At 37.8% G+C, this 16,234-nt stretch overlaps 1 non-coding gene across 1 annotated transcript; it reads right to left on the bottom strand.

Moving 5' to 3' along the window:
• Positions 1–15,580: 15,580 nt before the first annotated feature.
• LOC135146857 (small nucleolar RNA R71) lies at positions 15,581–15,687 on the bottom strand. Its single transcript, XR_010283952.1, has one exon. It is a non-coding gene; the product is annotated as a small nucleolar RNA R71 (small nucleolar RNA).
• Between the last annotated feature and the right edge of the window lie 547 nt (positions 15,688–16,234).

Here is a 16,234-nt window from a genome sequence, read left to right as displayed (position 1 = left end):
TTCTGGATGAGTCTTCAAGACAAAGCATTTGCACCCAAATATATGAAAATACTTCAAATTTGGCTTCTTTTTCTTCACCATCTCATATGGGGTCTTGCCATGCTTATTAATCAAGGTTGCATTTTGAGTGAAACAGGCTGTTTGAACAGCTTCTGCCCAGAAATAAGTAGGCAATTTAGCCTCATCAAGCATAGTTCTAACAGCTTCTATAAGAGTCCTGTTTTTCCTTTCAACTACACCATTTTGCTGTGGTGTACCAGGTGCAGAGAATTGTTGCACTACACCTCTTTCTTTGCAGAACTCTTCCATTGTTGAATTTCTGAACTCAGTTCCATTATCACTTCTAATGATCTTCACTTTGTCTTCAGATCCATGATCCAGTTGTGTCACATGATCCATCAGATGCAAGGCTGTTTCATCTTTAGAGTGAAGAAAATATACCCAAGTGTATCTGGTATACTCATCAACAATGACAAGAGCATATTTCTTCCTTGCAATGGATGGTACATTAACTGGTCCAAATAGATCAACATGTAGAAGATGATATGGTTTCTTTATTGAGAATTCAGTCTTACTCTTGAAGGATGTCTTTCTCTGCTTGGCCTTTTGACATGAATCACATAATCCATCAGATGTGAGTAGTGATTCAGGGAGTCCTCTCACAAGCTTTTTCTTTATAAGCTCATTTATAGAGTTGAAATTCAGATGTGAGAGCTTCTTATGCCACTTCCAACTTTCTTCTGCAGAGATCCTTGTAGACAAACAGATTGCTTTTCCTTCAGAGTTTGTAGGCAAGTGGATTTCATAAATATTCCCATGTCTGTGAGCAATCACTGCCACTTTGCCTGTTGACTTGCTTACTATCTCACTGTGTTCTTCATAGAAATCAACATGATATCCTCTGTCACAGATTTGACTGACAGAGAGTAAATTGTGTTTTAGCCCTTGAACAAGAGCTACACTTGATATGATGACATTTCCAAGATTGATGTTGCCATATCCCAGAGTCCTTCCTATGTTGCCATCTCCATAAGAAACACTTGGGCCAGCCTTTTCCACAAACTCTGACAGCAGGGCCTTATTTCCAGTCATGTGTCCTGAACATCCACTGTCCAAGACTAGAATGTTCTTTCTGTTACCCTGCAATCACAAAGACCACTAATTGTTAGTTTTAAGGACCCAGACTTGCTTGGATCCCTTGGCCTTATTAAGTTTGTTAGCTTTTGCAGCGGTATTATTATCAGAGTTTGAGCTAACAGACTTTGCAACAGAGTTTGTACTAGAAACAAAGTTTGTACTTGCAGAGTTTTTATTAACCTTTAAAGAAGGTTTCAATTGATAATAATCATAATACAAACTATGATATTCTTTGCAAGTAAAAATAGAATGCCATAAACTACCACAATGAAAACATGGATCTTGTGGTATATATCTAATACTACTTTTTCTAACTCCAGACTTTGTAGGTAAAGAGTTAATGTCCTTGTTCTTCCTGCAAAAATTAGCAAGATGATTAGTATTACCACAGTTATGGCATGTCTTCCTAGGTGCATTTGGAACAGGCATGTAGTTATTACTCTTGTCTATTCCAATCTTGCCATTTCTGTTTTTCCTAGGCTCCTTGTTTTTGTCATCAGACTTTACTTCTTTAAGCTTGTGTTTAAGCTGTTTCTGAGTCATCAGTCCTATGTTAACCTGTTTGGGCTTATCAGATTTTAAATTGTTGTTAATCTCTGATTTTGGTCTATTCTGTTTAGACTTAGAGGATTCAGCAACAAATTTTACAGGTTTAACCTTAGGTTTTTGAGTTTTAACAAACTCTGTTTTTGATGACTCAGCTTCTGAGTTATCAGTGTAACCTAGTCCCTTCTTCCAGTTTCCACTACCTAAGATATCCTGAGTAGTTTTGCCTGAATTAGTCCATGTCTTAATGATTTCCCTTTCCTTAGCAAGTTCTGATTGAAGAGATGCATACCTCTTTAATAATTCATCTTTGACAATGACAGCATCATCTCTTTCTTTCTGAACTTCCAACATCTGAACTAATTCTTTTTCTAGATAATCATTCCTTTTCTTTACACTTAGAGTTTCAGATTTTAATCTTTCATTTTCTAAAGTCTGATCTCTAAAGCTGGTATGTAAAGTTTTAAGAAACAATCTTAACTCAGTTATATCTTCAGTATCAAAGGCAAGAGTAGAATGAGGTACCTTAGCAGGAGATTCAGAGTTGTTGTCAGTGTTTGCCATCAGAGCATAATTGACTTCTTCTTCTGAATCAGATGTATCTGTCCAGTTTCCTTTCTTGGTGATAAAGGCTTTTTCTTTTTCCTTCTTGGCTTTCTTGCACTCAGATGCAAAGTGTCCCTTTTCACCACAGTTGAAACAGGTATACTTGTCAGCTTTTCCAGCTTTTCCTTCTTTGCCCTCATTCTTCTTAAAGTTCTTCTTGTCATAAACTCTGTCAGAGTTTCTGTCTTTCCTTGAAAAACTTTTGCCTTTGTTGAACTTTTTGTAGGCCAACTTCTTGAAGCTTTTCACCATCAATGCTGCTAACTGCATCATCTCATCATCACTTTCTTCAGAGTCTGAGGGAACATCAGAGTTTGAGTCATCAGAGTTTGATGATTCAATGTCAGACTTTGTGACATGAGCTTTTCCCTTGCTCTTAGCAGTTTCCTCTTGAACTTTCAGAGCAACAGACTTTGATTTTCCTCCATGTCGTTTGCTCCTTTGCTCCATTTCAAGTTCATGAGTCTTCAGCCTTCCATAAACATCATCAAGAGACATTTCTCCAAGATCAAGATTGTCTCTTATTGTAGTGACTTTCAAATCCCATTTTTCAGGAAGAGCTAGAAGGAATTTGAGGTTTGAGTCTTCAAGATCATATTCCTTGTCCACCAGAGATAAGTCATTTAACAGTTTGACAAATCTGTCATACAGATCTGTCAGAGACTCACCAGATTTTGAGTCAAAGTGCTCATACTCCTGTGTAAGGATTGTTTTTCTGTTTTTCTTAATGGCCTAAGTTCCTTGACATCTGGTTTCCAGAGCATCCCACATTTGTTTAGCAGTTTTGCACCCAATTACCCTATTAGACATTGCATTATCAAGGGCACTGTGCAAAAGGTGTTTCACCTTTGAGTCTTTACCAATTGACAGAATGTCCTCAGGGGTATAGTCTTTCTTTTCTTTTGGAACCATCTTCTGAGGTTCATCAGCAAGCCCAACAGAGAGCTTGGTTGGCATATGTGGTCCATCAAAGATCCTGTCAAGGTATTCTGGATCAACAGAGTCTAAGAATATTATCATTCTCTCTTTCCAGACTGGATATTCAGATGCCTTAAGGATTGGAACTCTAAAGGATGAAGCTTGTGATTTTTCAGACATGATTGTGATTAAGATCTCACTGTAGTAGTCTTAACAGAGCTGGCTCTGATACCACTTGTTAGGTCCTATAAACTCACTATATAATCTGATATAGTGATCACAATCTGTAACACAGTAAGACAATATAAGAGATTGAAAGTTATAAACTCTTATATTCACAAAGCTTTAATGGTTACAAAAACTCTCTCAGTGATTTATAATGTATCACTAAGAGCTGCTAGGGTTCTTAACAATGTACTCGATAACTTAACTCATCTAGAGTAACCCTAATCTGTGTTTATATAGACACAGTTACAAAATCAATCTCTGATTTGATATCCTATAAATCTGCTATGAATTCTATCAATCAAAGATTGCTCCAGTTTTCTGTTTAGTTTCCATAGCCAGTAAATCACTCCTCCGCTTCTATCCTTCCTTGAAGTATATCCGCTTCTGAGCTCTTTCCACGTGTAAACTCTGACGAATCTTGACTATGTAAACTCTGGTCAGACTTTATCAAACTCTGTCAGACTTTATCAAACTCTGTCAGACTTTACTAAACTCTGATCAGCTTCCAGATTAAACTCTGATGATCCCTGTTCTAAAACAAACTTTAAGAACATTAGTAATCATCAATTATATCTAACATTTTCACATAAATGGGTTCCTATGGATATATGAATTTGGTCACGACCATATTTGAGGCAGTCGGGACTGAATCAGAACAGATATAATGAAGTTCGATTTTTTTGACGAATTCTCAAAAGGGTTAGTACACGGGAATTTCATGAAAATTACACCGGGAGGTTTCTTTTGATATTTTCACATAAATAGGTCCCTATGGATATATGAATTTGGTCACGACCATATTTAAGGCAATCGGGACTGAATCAGAGCAGATATAACGAAGTTCGATTTTTTGACGAATTCTCAAAGGGGGTTAGTACACGGGAATTTCTTGAAAATATCCCCGGGCAGATTCTTTTGATATTTTCACATAAATGGGTCCCTAAGGATATATGAATTTGGTCACGACCATATTTGGGGCAATCGGGACTGAATCGAAGCAGGTATAACGAAATTCGAGTTTTTGACGAATTCTCAAAGGGGTTAAGTACACGGGAATTTCTTGAAAATATCCCCGGGCAGATTCTTTGGATATTTTCACATAAATGGGTTCCCATGGATATATGAATTTGGTCACGACCATATTTGGGGCTTTCGGGACTGAATCGGAGCAGATATAATGAAGTTCGATTTTTTGACGAATTCTCAAAAAGGTTAGTACACGGGAATTTCATGAAAATTTCACCGGGAAGTTTCTTTTGATATTTTCACATAAATGGGTCCCTATGGATATATGAATTTTGTCACGACCATATTTGGGGCAGTCGGGACTGAATCGGAGCAGATATAATGAAGTTCTATTTTTTGACGAATTCTCAAATGGGTTAGTACACAGGAATTTCTTGAAAATATCCCCGGGCAGATTCTTTTGATATTTTCACATAAATGGGTTCCTATTGATATATGAATTTGGTCACGACCATATTTGAGGCAGTCGGGACTGAATCAGAACAGATATAATGAAGTTCGATTTTTTGACGAATTCTCAAAGGGGTTTAGTACACGGGAATTTCATGAAAATTACACCGGGAAGTTTCTTTTGATATTTTCACATAAATGGGTCCCTAAGGATATGTGAATTTGGTCACGATCATATTTGGGGAAGTCGGGAATGAATCGAAGTAGATATAATGAAGTTCGACTTTTTGACGAATTCTCAAAGGGGTTAGTACACGGGAATTTCATGAAAATTTCACCGGGAAGTTTCTTTTGATATTTTCACATAAATGGATCCCTAAGGATATATGAATTTGGTCACGACCATATTTGGGGCAATCGGGACTGAATCGGAGCAGGTATAACGAAATTCGAGTTTTTGACGAATTTTCAAAGGGGTTAAGTACACGTGAATTTCTTGAAAATATCCCCGGGCAGATTCTTTTGATATTTTCACATAAATGGGTTCCTATGGATATATGAATTTGGTCACGACCATATTTGGGGCATTCGGGACTGAATCGCAGCAGATATAACGAAGTTCGAGTTTTTGACGAATTCTCAAAGGGGTTAGTACACTGGAATTTCATGAAAATTTCACCGGGAAGTTTCGTTTGATATTTTCACATAAATGGGTCCCTATAGATATATGAATTTGTTCATGACCATATTTGGGGCAGTCGGGACTGAATCGTAGCTGATATAATGAAGTTCGAGTTTTTAACGAATTCTCAAAGGGGTTAGTACACGGGAATTTCTTGAAAATATCCCCGGGCAGATTCTTTTGATATTTTCACATAAATGGGTTCCTATGGATATATGAATTTGGTCACGACCATATTTGAGGCAGTCGGGACTGAATCAGAACAGATATAATGAAGTTCGATTTTTTGACGAATTTTCAAAGGGGTTAGTACACGGGAATTTCATGAAAATTACACCGGGAGGTTTCTTTTGATATTTTCACATAAATGGGTCCCTATGGATATATGAATTTGGTCACGACCATATTTGAGGCAATCGGGACTGAATCGGAGCAGATATAACGAAGTTCGATTTTTTGACGAATTCTCAAAGGGGTTAGTACACGGGAATTTCATGAAAATTTCATCGGGATGTTTCTTTTGATATTTTCACATAAATGGGTCCCTATGGATATATGAATTTGGTCACGACCATATTTAAGGCAATCGGGACTGAATCGGAGCAGATATAACGAAGTTCGATTTTTTGACGAATTCTCAAAGGGGGTTAGTACACGGGAATTTCATGAAAATTTCACCGGGATGTTTCTTTTGATATTTTCACATAAATGGGTCCCTATGGATATATGAATTTTGTCATGACCATATTTGGGGTAGTCGGGACTGAATCGGAGCAGATATAATGAAGTTCTATTTTTTGACGAATTCTCAAAGGGGTTAGTACACGGGAATTTCTTGAAAATATCCCCGGGCAGATTCTTTTGATATTTTCACATAAATGGGTTCCTATGGATATATGAATTTGGTCACGACCATATTTGAGGCAGTCGGGACTGAATCAGAACAGATATAATGAAGTTCGATTTTTTGACGAATTCTCAAAAGGGTTAGTACACGGGAATTTCATGAAAATTACACCGGGAGGTTTCTTTTGATATTTTCACATAAATGGGTCCCTATGGATATATGAATTTGGTCACGACCATATTTAAGGCAATCGGGACTGAATCAGAGCAGATATAACGAAGTTCGATTTTTTGACGAATTCTCAAAGGGGGTTAGTACACGGGAATTTCTTGAAAATATCCCCGGGCAGATTCTTTTGATATTTTCACATAAATGGGTCCCTAAGGATATATGAATTTGGTCACGACCATATTTGGGGCAATCGGGACTGAATCGAAGCAGGTATAACGAAATTCGAGTTTTTGACGAATTCTCAAAGGGGTTAAGTACACGGGAATTTCTTGAAAATATCCCCGGGCAGATTCTTTGGATATTTTCACATAAATGGGTTCCCATGGATATATGAATTTGGTCACGACCATATTTGGGGCTTTCGGGACTGAATCGGAGCAGATATAATGAAGTTCGATTTTTTGACGAATTCTCAAAAAGGTTAGTACACGGGAATTTCATGAAAATTTCACCGGGAAGTTTCTTTTGATATTTTCACATAAATGGGTCCCTATGGATATATGAATTTTGTCACGACCATATTTGGGGCAGTCGGGACTGAATCGGAGCAGATATAATGAAGTTCTATTTTTTGACGAATTCTCAAATGGGTTAGTACACAGGAATTTCTTGAAAATATCCCCGGGCAGATTCTTTTGATATTTTCACATAAATGGGTTCCTATTGATATATGAATTTGGTCACGACCATATTTGAGGCAGTCGGGACTGAATCAGAACAGATATAATGAAGTTCGATTTTTTGACGAATTCTCAAAGGGGTTTAGTACACGGGAATTTCATGAAAATTACACCGGGAAGTTTCTTTTGATATTTTCACATAAATGGGTCCCTAAGGATATGTGAATTTGGTCACGATCATATTTGGGGAAGTCGGGAATGAATCGAAGTAGATATAATGAAGTTCGACTTTTTGACGAATTCTCAAAGGGGTTAGTACACGGGAATTTCATGAAAATTTCACCGGGAAGTTTCTTTTGATATTTTCACATAAATGGATCCCTAAGGATATATGAATTTGGTCACGACCATATTTGGGGCAATCGGGACTGAATCGGAGCAGGTATAACGAAATTCGAGTTTTTGACGAATTTTCAAAGGGGTTAAGTACACGTGAATTTCTTGAAAATATCCCCGGGCAGATTCTTTTGATATTTTCACATAAATGGGTTCCTATGGATATATGAATTTGGTCACGACCATATTTGGGGCATTCGGGACTGAATCGCAGCAGATATAACGAAGTTCGAGTTTTTGACGAATTCTCAAAGGGGTTAGTACACTGGAATTTCATGAAAATTTCACCGGGAAGTTTCGTTTGATATTTTCACATAAATGGGTCCCTATAGATATATGAATTTGTTCATGACCATATTTGGGGCAGTCGGGACTGAATCGTAGCTGATATAATGAAGTTCGAGTTTTTAACGAATTCTCAAAGGGGTTAGTACACGGGAATTTCTTGAAAATATCCCCGGGCAGATTCTTTTGATATTTTCACATAAATGGGTTCCTATGGATATATGAATTTGGTCACGACCATATTTGAGGCAGTCGGGACTGAATCAGAACAGATATAATGAAGTTCGATTTTTTGACGAATTTTCAAAGGGGTTAGTACACGGGAATTTCATGAAAATTACACCGGGAGGTTTCTTTTGATATTTTCACATAAATGGGTCCCTATGGATATATGAATTTGGTCACGACCATATTTGAGGCAATCGGGACTGAATCGGAGCAGATATAACGAAGTTCGATTTTTTGACGAATTCTCAAAGGGGTTAGTACACGGGAATTTCATGAAAATTTCATCGGGATGTTTCTTTTGATATTTTCACATAAATGGGTCCCTATGGATATATGAATTTGGTCACGACCATATTTAAGGCAATCGGGACTGAATCGGAGCAGATATAACGAAGTTCGATTTTTTGACGAATTCTCAAAGGGGGTTAGTACACGGGAATTTCATGAAAATTTCACCGGGATGTTTCTTTTGATATTTTCACATAAATGGGTCCCTATGGATATATGAATTTTGTCATGACCATATTTGGGGTAGTCGGGACTGAATCGGAGCAGATATAATGAAGTTCTATTTTTTGACGAATTCTCAAAGGGGTTAGTACACGGGAATTTCTTGAAAATATCCCCGGGCAGATTCTTTTGATATTTTCACATAAATGGGTTCCTATGGATATATGAATTTGGTCACGACCATATTTGAGGCAGTCGGGACTGAATCAGAACAGATATAATGAAGTTCGATTTTTTGACGAATTCTCAAAAGGGTTAGTACACGGGAATTTCATGAAAATTACACCGGGAGGTTTCTTTTGATATTTTCACATAAATGGGTCCCTATGGATATATGAATTTGGTCACGACCATATTTGAGGCAATCGGGACTGAATCGGAGCAGATATAACGAAGTTCAATTTTTTGACGAATTCTCAAAGGGTAACTAGTACACGGGAATTTCATGAAAATTTCACCGGGATGTTTCTTTTGATATTTTCACATAAATGGGTCCCTAAGGATATATGAATTTGGTCACGACCATATTTGGGGCAATCGGGACTGAATCGGAGCAGGTATAACGAAATTCGTGTTTTTGACGAATTCTCAAGGGGGTTAAGTACACGGGAATTTCTTGAAAATATCCCCGGGCAGATTCTTTTGATATTTTCACATAAATGGGTTCCTATGGATATATGAATTTGGTCACGACCATATTTGGGGCATTCGGGACTGAATCGGAGCAGATATAATGAAGTTCGATTTTTGACGAATTCTCAAAAGGGTTATGTTAGATATAATTGATGATTACTAATATTCTTAAAGTCTGTTTTAGAACAGGAATCATCAGAGTTTAATCGGGAAGCTGATCAGAGTTTAGTAAAGTCTGAAAGAGTTTGATAAAGTCTGATCAGAGTTTACATAGTCAAGACTCGTCAGAGTTTACACGTGGAAAGAGCTCAGAAGCGGATATACTTCAAGGAAGGATAGAAGCGGAGGAGTGATTTGCTGACTATGGAAACTAAACAGAAAACTGGAGCAATCTTTGATTGATAGAATTCATAGCTGATTTATAGGATATCAAATCAGAGATTGATTTTGTAACTGTGTATATATAAACACAGATTAGGGTTACTCTATAGGAGTTGAGTTATCGAGTACATTGTTTAGAACCCTAGCAGCTCTTAGTGATACAAAATAAATCACTGAGAGAGTTTTTGTAACCATCAAGGCTTTGTGAATATAAGAGTTTATTGATTTCAATATCTCATATTGTCTTACTGTGTTACAGATTGTGATCACTATATCATATTATATAGTGAGTTTATAGGACCTAACAAGTGGTATCAGAGCCAGCTCTGTTAAGATTACTACAGTGAGATCTTAAACACAATCATGACTGAAAAATCACAAGCTTCATCCTTTAGAGTTCCAATCCTTAAGGCATCTGAATATCCAGTCTGGAAAGAAAGAATGATCATATTCTTAGACTCTGTTGATCCAGAATACCTTGACAGGATTTATGATGGACCACATATGCCCACCAAGCTCTCTGTTGGGATTGCAGATGAACCTCAAAAGATGGTTCCAAAAGAAAAGAAAGATTATACTCCAGAGGACATCTCATCTATCAGTAAAGATGCAAAGGTGAAGTATCTGTTGCATAGTGCCCTTGATAATGCAATGTCTAATAGGGTGATTGGGTGCAAAACTGCTAAACAAATCTGGGATGCTCTGGAAACCAGATGTCAAGGAACTCAGGCCATTAAGAAAAACAGAAAAACAATCCTTACACAGGAGTATGAGCACTTTGACTCAAAATCTGGTGAGTCCCTGACAGATCTGTATGACAGATTTGTCAAACTGTTAAATGACTTATCTCTGGTGGACAAGGAATATGATCTTGAAGACTCAAACCTCAAATTCCTTCTAGCTCTTCCTGAAAAATGGGATTTGAAAGTCACTACAATAAGAGACAATCTTGATCTTGGAGAAATGTCTCTTGATGATGTTTATGGAAGACTGAAGACTCATGAACTTGAGATGGAGCAAAGGAGCAAACGACATGGAGGAAAATCAAAGTCTGTTGCTCTGAAAGTTCAAGAGGAAGCTGCTAAGAGCAAGGGAAAAGCTCATGTCACAAAGTCTGACATGGAGTCATCAAACTCTAATGACTCAAACTCTGATGTTCCCTCAGACTCTGAAGAAAGTGATGATGAGATGATACAGTTAGCAGCATTGATGGTGAAAAGCTTCAAGAAGTTGGCCTACAAAAAGTTCAACAAAGGCAAAACTTTTTCAAGGAAAGACAGAAACTCTAACAGAGTTTATGACAAGAAGAACTTCAAGAAGAATGAGGGCAAAGAAGGGAAAGCTGGAAAAGCTGACAAGTATACCTGTTTCAACTGTGGTGAAAAGGGACACTTTGCATCTGAATGCAAGAAAGCCAAGAAGGAAAAAGAAAAAGCCTTTATCACCAAGAAAGGAAACTGGACAGATACATCTGATTCAGAAGAAGAAGTCAATTATGCTCTGATGGCAAACACTGACAACAACTCTGAATCTCCTGCTAAGGTACCTCATTCTACTCTTGCCTTTGATACTGAAGATATAACTGAGTTAAGATTGTTTCTTAAAACTTTACATATCAGCTTTAGAGATCAGACTTTAGAAAATGAAAGATTAAAATCTGAAACTCTGAGTGTAAAGAAAAGGAATAATTTTCTAAAAAAAGAATTAGTTCAGATGTTGGAAGTTCAAAAAGAAAGAGATGATGCTGTCATTGTCAAAGATGAATTATCAAAGAGGTATGCATCTCTTCAATCAGAACTTGCTAAGGAAAGGGAGATCATTAAGACATGGACTAATTCAGGCAAAACCACTCAGGATATCTTAGGTAGTGGAAACTGGAAGAAGGGACTAGGTTACACTGATAACTCTGAAGCTGAGTCATCAAAAACAGAGTTTGTTAAAACTCAAAAACCTAAGGTTAAACCTGTCAAATTTGTTGTTGAATCCCCTAAGTCTAAACAGAGTAGACCAAAATCAGAGATTAACAAAAATTTAAAATCTGATAAGCCCAAACAGGTTAACATAGGACTGATGACTCAGAAACAGCTTAAACATAAGCTTAAAGAAGTAAAGTCTGATGACAAAAACAAGGAGCCTAGGAAAAATAGAAATGGCAAGATTGGTATAGACAAGAGTAATAACTACATGCCTGTTCCAAATGCACCTAGGAAGACATGCCATAACTGTGGTAATACTAATCATCTTGCTAATTTTTGCAGGAAGAACAAGGACATTAACTCTTTACCTACAAAGTCTGGAGTTAGAAAAAGTAGTATTAGATATAAACCACAAGATCCATGTTTTCATTGTGGTAGTTTATGGCATTCTATTTATACTTGAAAAGAATATCATAGTTTGTATTATGATTATTATCAATTGAAACCTTCTTTAAAGGTTAATAAAAACTCTGCAAGTACAAACTCTGTTTCTAGTACAAACTCTGTTGCAAAGTCTGTTAGCTCAAACTCTGATAATAATACCGCTGCAAAAGCTAACAAACTTAATAAGGCCAAGGGATCCAAGCAAGTCTGGGTCCTTAAAACTAACAATTAGTGGTCTTTGTGATTGCAGGGCAACAGGAAGAACATTCTAGTCTTGGATAGTGGATGTTCAGGACACATGACTGGAAATAAGGCCCTGCTATCAGAGTTTGTGGAGAAGGCTGGCCCAAGTGTTTCTTATGGAGATGGCAACATAGGAAGGACTCTGGGATATGGCAACATCAATCTTGGAAATGTCATCATATCAAATGTAGCTCTTGTTCAAGGGCTGAAACACAATTTACTCTCTGTCAGTCAGATCTGTGACAGAGGATATCATGTTGATTTCTATGAAGAACACAGTGAGATAGTAAGCAAGTCAACAGGCAAAGTGGCAGTGACTGCTCACAGACATGGGAATATTTATGAAATCCACTTGCCTACAAACTCTGAAGGAAAAGCATTATGCTTGTCTACAAGGATCTCTGCAGAAGAAAGTTGGAAATGGCACAAGAAGCTCTCACACCTGAATTTCAACTCCATAAATGAGCTTATAAAGAAAAAGCTTGTGAGAGGACTCCCTGAATCACTACTTACATCTGATGGATTATGTGATTCATGTCAAAAAGCCAAGCAGAGAAAGACATCTTTCAAGAGTAAGACTGAATTCTCAATAAACAAACCATATCATCTTCTACATGTTGATCTATTTGGACCAGTCAATGTACCATCCATTGCAAGGAAGAAATATGCTCTTGTCATTGTTGATGAGTATACCAGATACACTTGGGTATATTTTCTTCACTCTAAAGATGAAACAGCCTTGCATCTGATGGATCATGTGAAACAACTGGATCATGGATCTGAAGACAAAGTGAAGATCATTAGAAGTGATAATGGAACTGAGTTCAGAAATTCAACAATGGAAGAGTTCTGCAAAGAAAGAGGTGTAGTGCAACAATTCTCTGCACCTGGTACACCACAGCAAAATGGTGTAGTTGAAAGGAAAAACAGGACTCTTATAGAAGCTGCCAGAACTATGCTTGATGAGGCTAAATTGCCTACTTATTTCCGGGCAGAAGCTGTTCAAACAGCCTGTTTCACTCAAAATGCAACCTTAATTAATAAGCATGGCAAGACCCCATATGAGATGGTGAAGAAAAAGAAGCCAAATCTGAAGTATTTTCATATATTTGGGTGCAAATGCTTTGTATTGAAGACTCATCCAGAACAGTGATAAGTGGTATTTATACACACTTATAGGCCTTCATTTCCGCTTAAATTGGTTGGTTGTACTTAAGTGTTTAGTGTCTTTTGATGTGTTTTTATTGTTTTTCTGTGCAGGTCACGAGTTGAGGTGATGAAGTGATTTTCTATCATTTTAGGTTGGTTTTTGGTGCATTATTTGCAAGAATAGAGAATTGTGGATTCATCACGACTTGGGATTTTGTGGGTACATCTTCTACAAACCCTCACGAGAGCACACTCGTCCACTAGAGCTATCTAGGGGTTTAAAGGGCTTGTTGCATATGCTAAATGCAACCGTGATCACCTACGGAAGTGGTACTAGGAGCGAGGAAGGACGTGCACGCGAGGACGAGCTGAAAAACAAGGAATCAGAGCTGCTATCACAGACAGTAGCGCGCCCGCGCTAACTTGTAGCGCGCCCGCGCTACAGTCTGCAACACTAGCGCGCCCGCGCTAGTGTAGCGCGGTGGCGCCCCACAGAAACTTCCCGGGCTGATTTTTACCGCTTTTCTGATGGATTTTCGCAGCGGTCGAGGCCCGGTTGACTTAGTCAATGCATTTTTATTTCTCGTGTGTAAAAACCCTAGCCGTATAGTAGTAGTTTGAAGAATAGAGAATAATATCGTAGTTTTCAGTTTAATCATTCAAGCACAATATCAGTTGTATTGGATCGTTCTTCGCGCGGAAGTGACAGTTTCGAGCGAGATCGTGAACTTCAATCTGTAACGTGTGATCTTTATTATTAATTCAAGCATTTTTATTCTATTTAATTCTTGTCTTTTATTTATCATGTTTTCATTAGAAACCATGATGTCGATTAGTTCGATTATGAACTAACCGCCTTCATGGGATTCTAATGGATTTATCGATGTAGTCTAGCGAAGAATATTACTTGTTTGATTGTGTGACGTACGTTGATTTCTTTGCATGAGCCGTGCTTATTCTTCTTAGGAGCGTAGCTAACTTCTAAGTTGTCTGTTAATTCTTTCTGAAGCGAGAGTGGATGATTGAATTTAGAACTATGCCATGTAAACATAGGATTATGTGAATGAAACATAATTTGTGGTAGACTTGAACTATTTTTATCACCCTGTGTAATCACGATAGACGACTTGTTATTAAACCTCTCTGCTTACACTACCGCTATAGAGATATAGGGTCTGAGCTTTGTTGGTGTCCATGAGATTTCTATCTTAATTGTGGATTTTGAGTGGTATGATATGTGTGCAACGAGAGTTGGCATGTATTACTTTCGTGTTGTCTGATTAGGATCAACAGTCGCATGTTAATCAGTAATTTCAATTCTAGATGAATTCGATAATGAAGTTAGAATCCCATGTGTTTTCCTATTCTGAATTTGATTAGTAATTTTAGTTATTAGTATAAAAGAAAACCAATCCTTGTTAATTGTCTTAGCAGTGATAATTGATCATACATTGTTGCATAGGTGCGTATTCTTAATTCACCAGTCTCTGTGGGAACGAACAAATATATTACTTATGATCACGTGCGCTTGCGTGTAGATTTCACCGAACAAGTTTTTGGCGCCGCTGCCGGGGACTCGGTGTTAATTAATTAGTTTATGTACTTGTCATCAGTGTGCATTAAAATTCACTGACTAGGATTCTATTCTCTTCTCACTTTTCTTCTTTTCTTTATTTCAGGTACTTGGATCGCGTTTATGCAAACACGTTCTCAGACCCGTAAGAAAGCAATTGATCCATCTTCTACTTCTTCTTCTGATTCTGAAACAATGACAGATCCTGAAGCACAACCAGACAGTAAGGCATTGAAGGATTTCTCTATGCCAAAGATCGATGATATCCAATCAAGCATTGTCAGGCCTGCAATCGCAGCCAAAGCCTTTGAAATCAAACCAGGAACTATTCAAATGGTCCAGAACTCGGTACAGTATGGGGGTTCTCCTACTGAAGACCCTAATATGCATATACGGAATTTTATAGAGATCTGTGACACTTTCAAATTTAATGACGTCTCTGATGAGGCTGTGAAGCTAAGACTTTTCCCATTTTCACTGAAGGATAAGGCCAAGGGATGGTTACATTCTTTACCATCTGGTTCGATTACTACATGGGAAGATCTAGCTCAGAAATTTCTCACTAAATTCTTCCCCATGCCAAAGACTGCTGCGCTACGAAATGCTCTATCTCAATTCTCGCAACAATCAGGAGAAACATTCTGTGAAGCCTGGGAGAGGTATAAAGAGATGCTAAGAAAGTGTCCCCACCATGGTATGCCGGATTGGATGCAAATAAACAGTTTCTACAATGGTCTTGGACCTCAATCCAGACCTATGCTTGATGCGGCTTCTGGAGGTGCGCTATGGGCTAAGAGTTATGAAGAAGCTTATGATCTTATTGAAATGATGGCGGCTAATGAATATCAGAACCCTACTCAAAGACTTACTCAAGGGAAAGTAGCCGGAATTCTTGATCTTGACACGTCTACAGCTATAGCAGCTCAACTTAAAGCTCTCACGATGAAAGTCGATTCTCTGGCTCACCAAGGAATTCAACAGCCAATCATTATTTGCGAATTATGTGCTGGTACTCATGCTACTGATCAGTGTGCCATTTCTAGTGAATCAGCACAATTTGTGAGCAACTTTCAGAGAGGTCAACAGCCTGCTCCAGCTACTTATCATCCTAACAACCGAAATCATCCTAATTTCAGCTGGAGTAATAACCAGGGGTATAACCAAACTCAACAAGGATTTCAACAGGGACCTAAACAGTACAGTCAGGCTGGGATTTCACAACAGTATGCACCTAAACAACCATAT

Source organism: Daucus carota, chromosome 5, assembly GCF_001625215.2.
Source record: "Daucus carota subsp. sativus chromosome 5, DH1 v3.0, whole genome shotgun sequence".
Taxonomy (NCBI): Eukaryota; Viridiplantae; Streptophyta; class Magnoliopsida; order Apiales; family Apiaceae; genus Daucus; species Daucus carota.
This window is presented reverse-complemented; position numbering and strand designations above follow the sequence as displayed.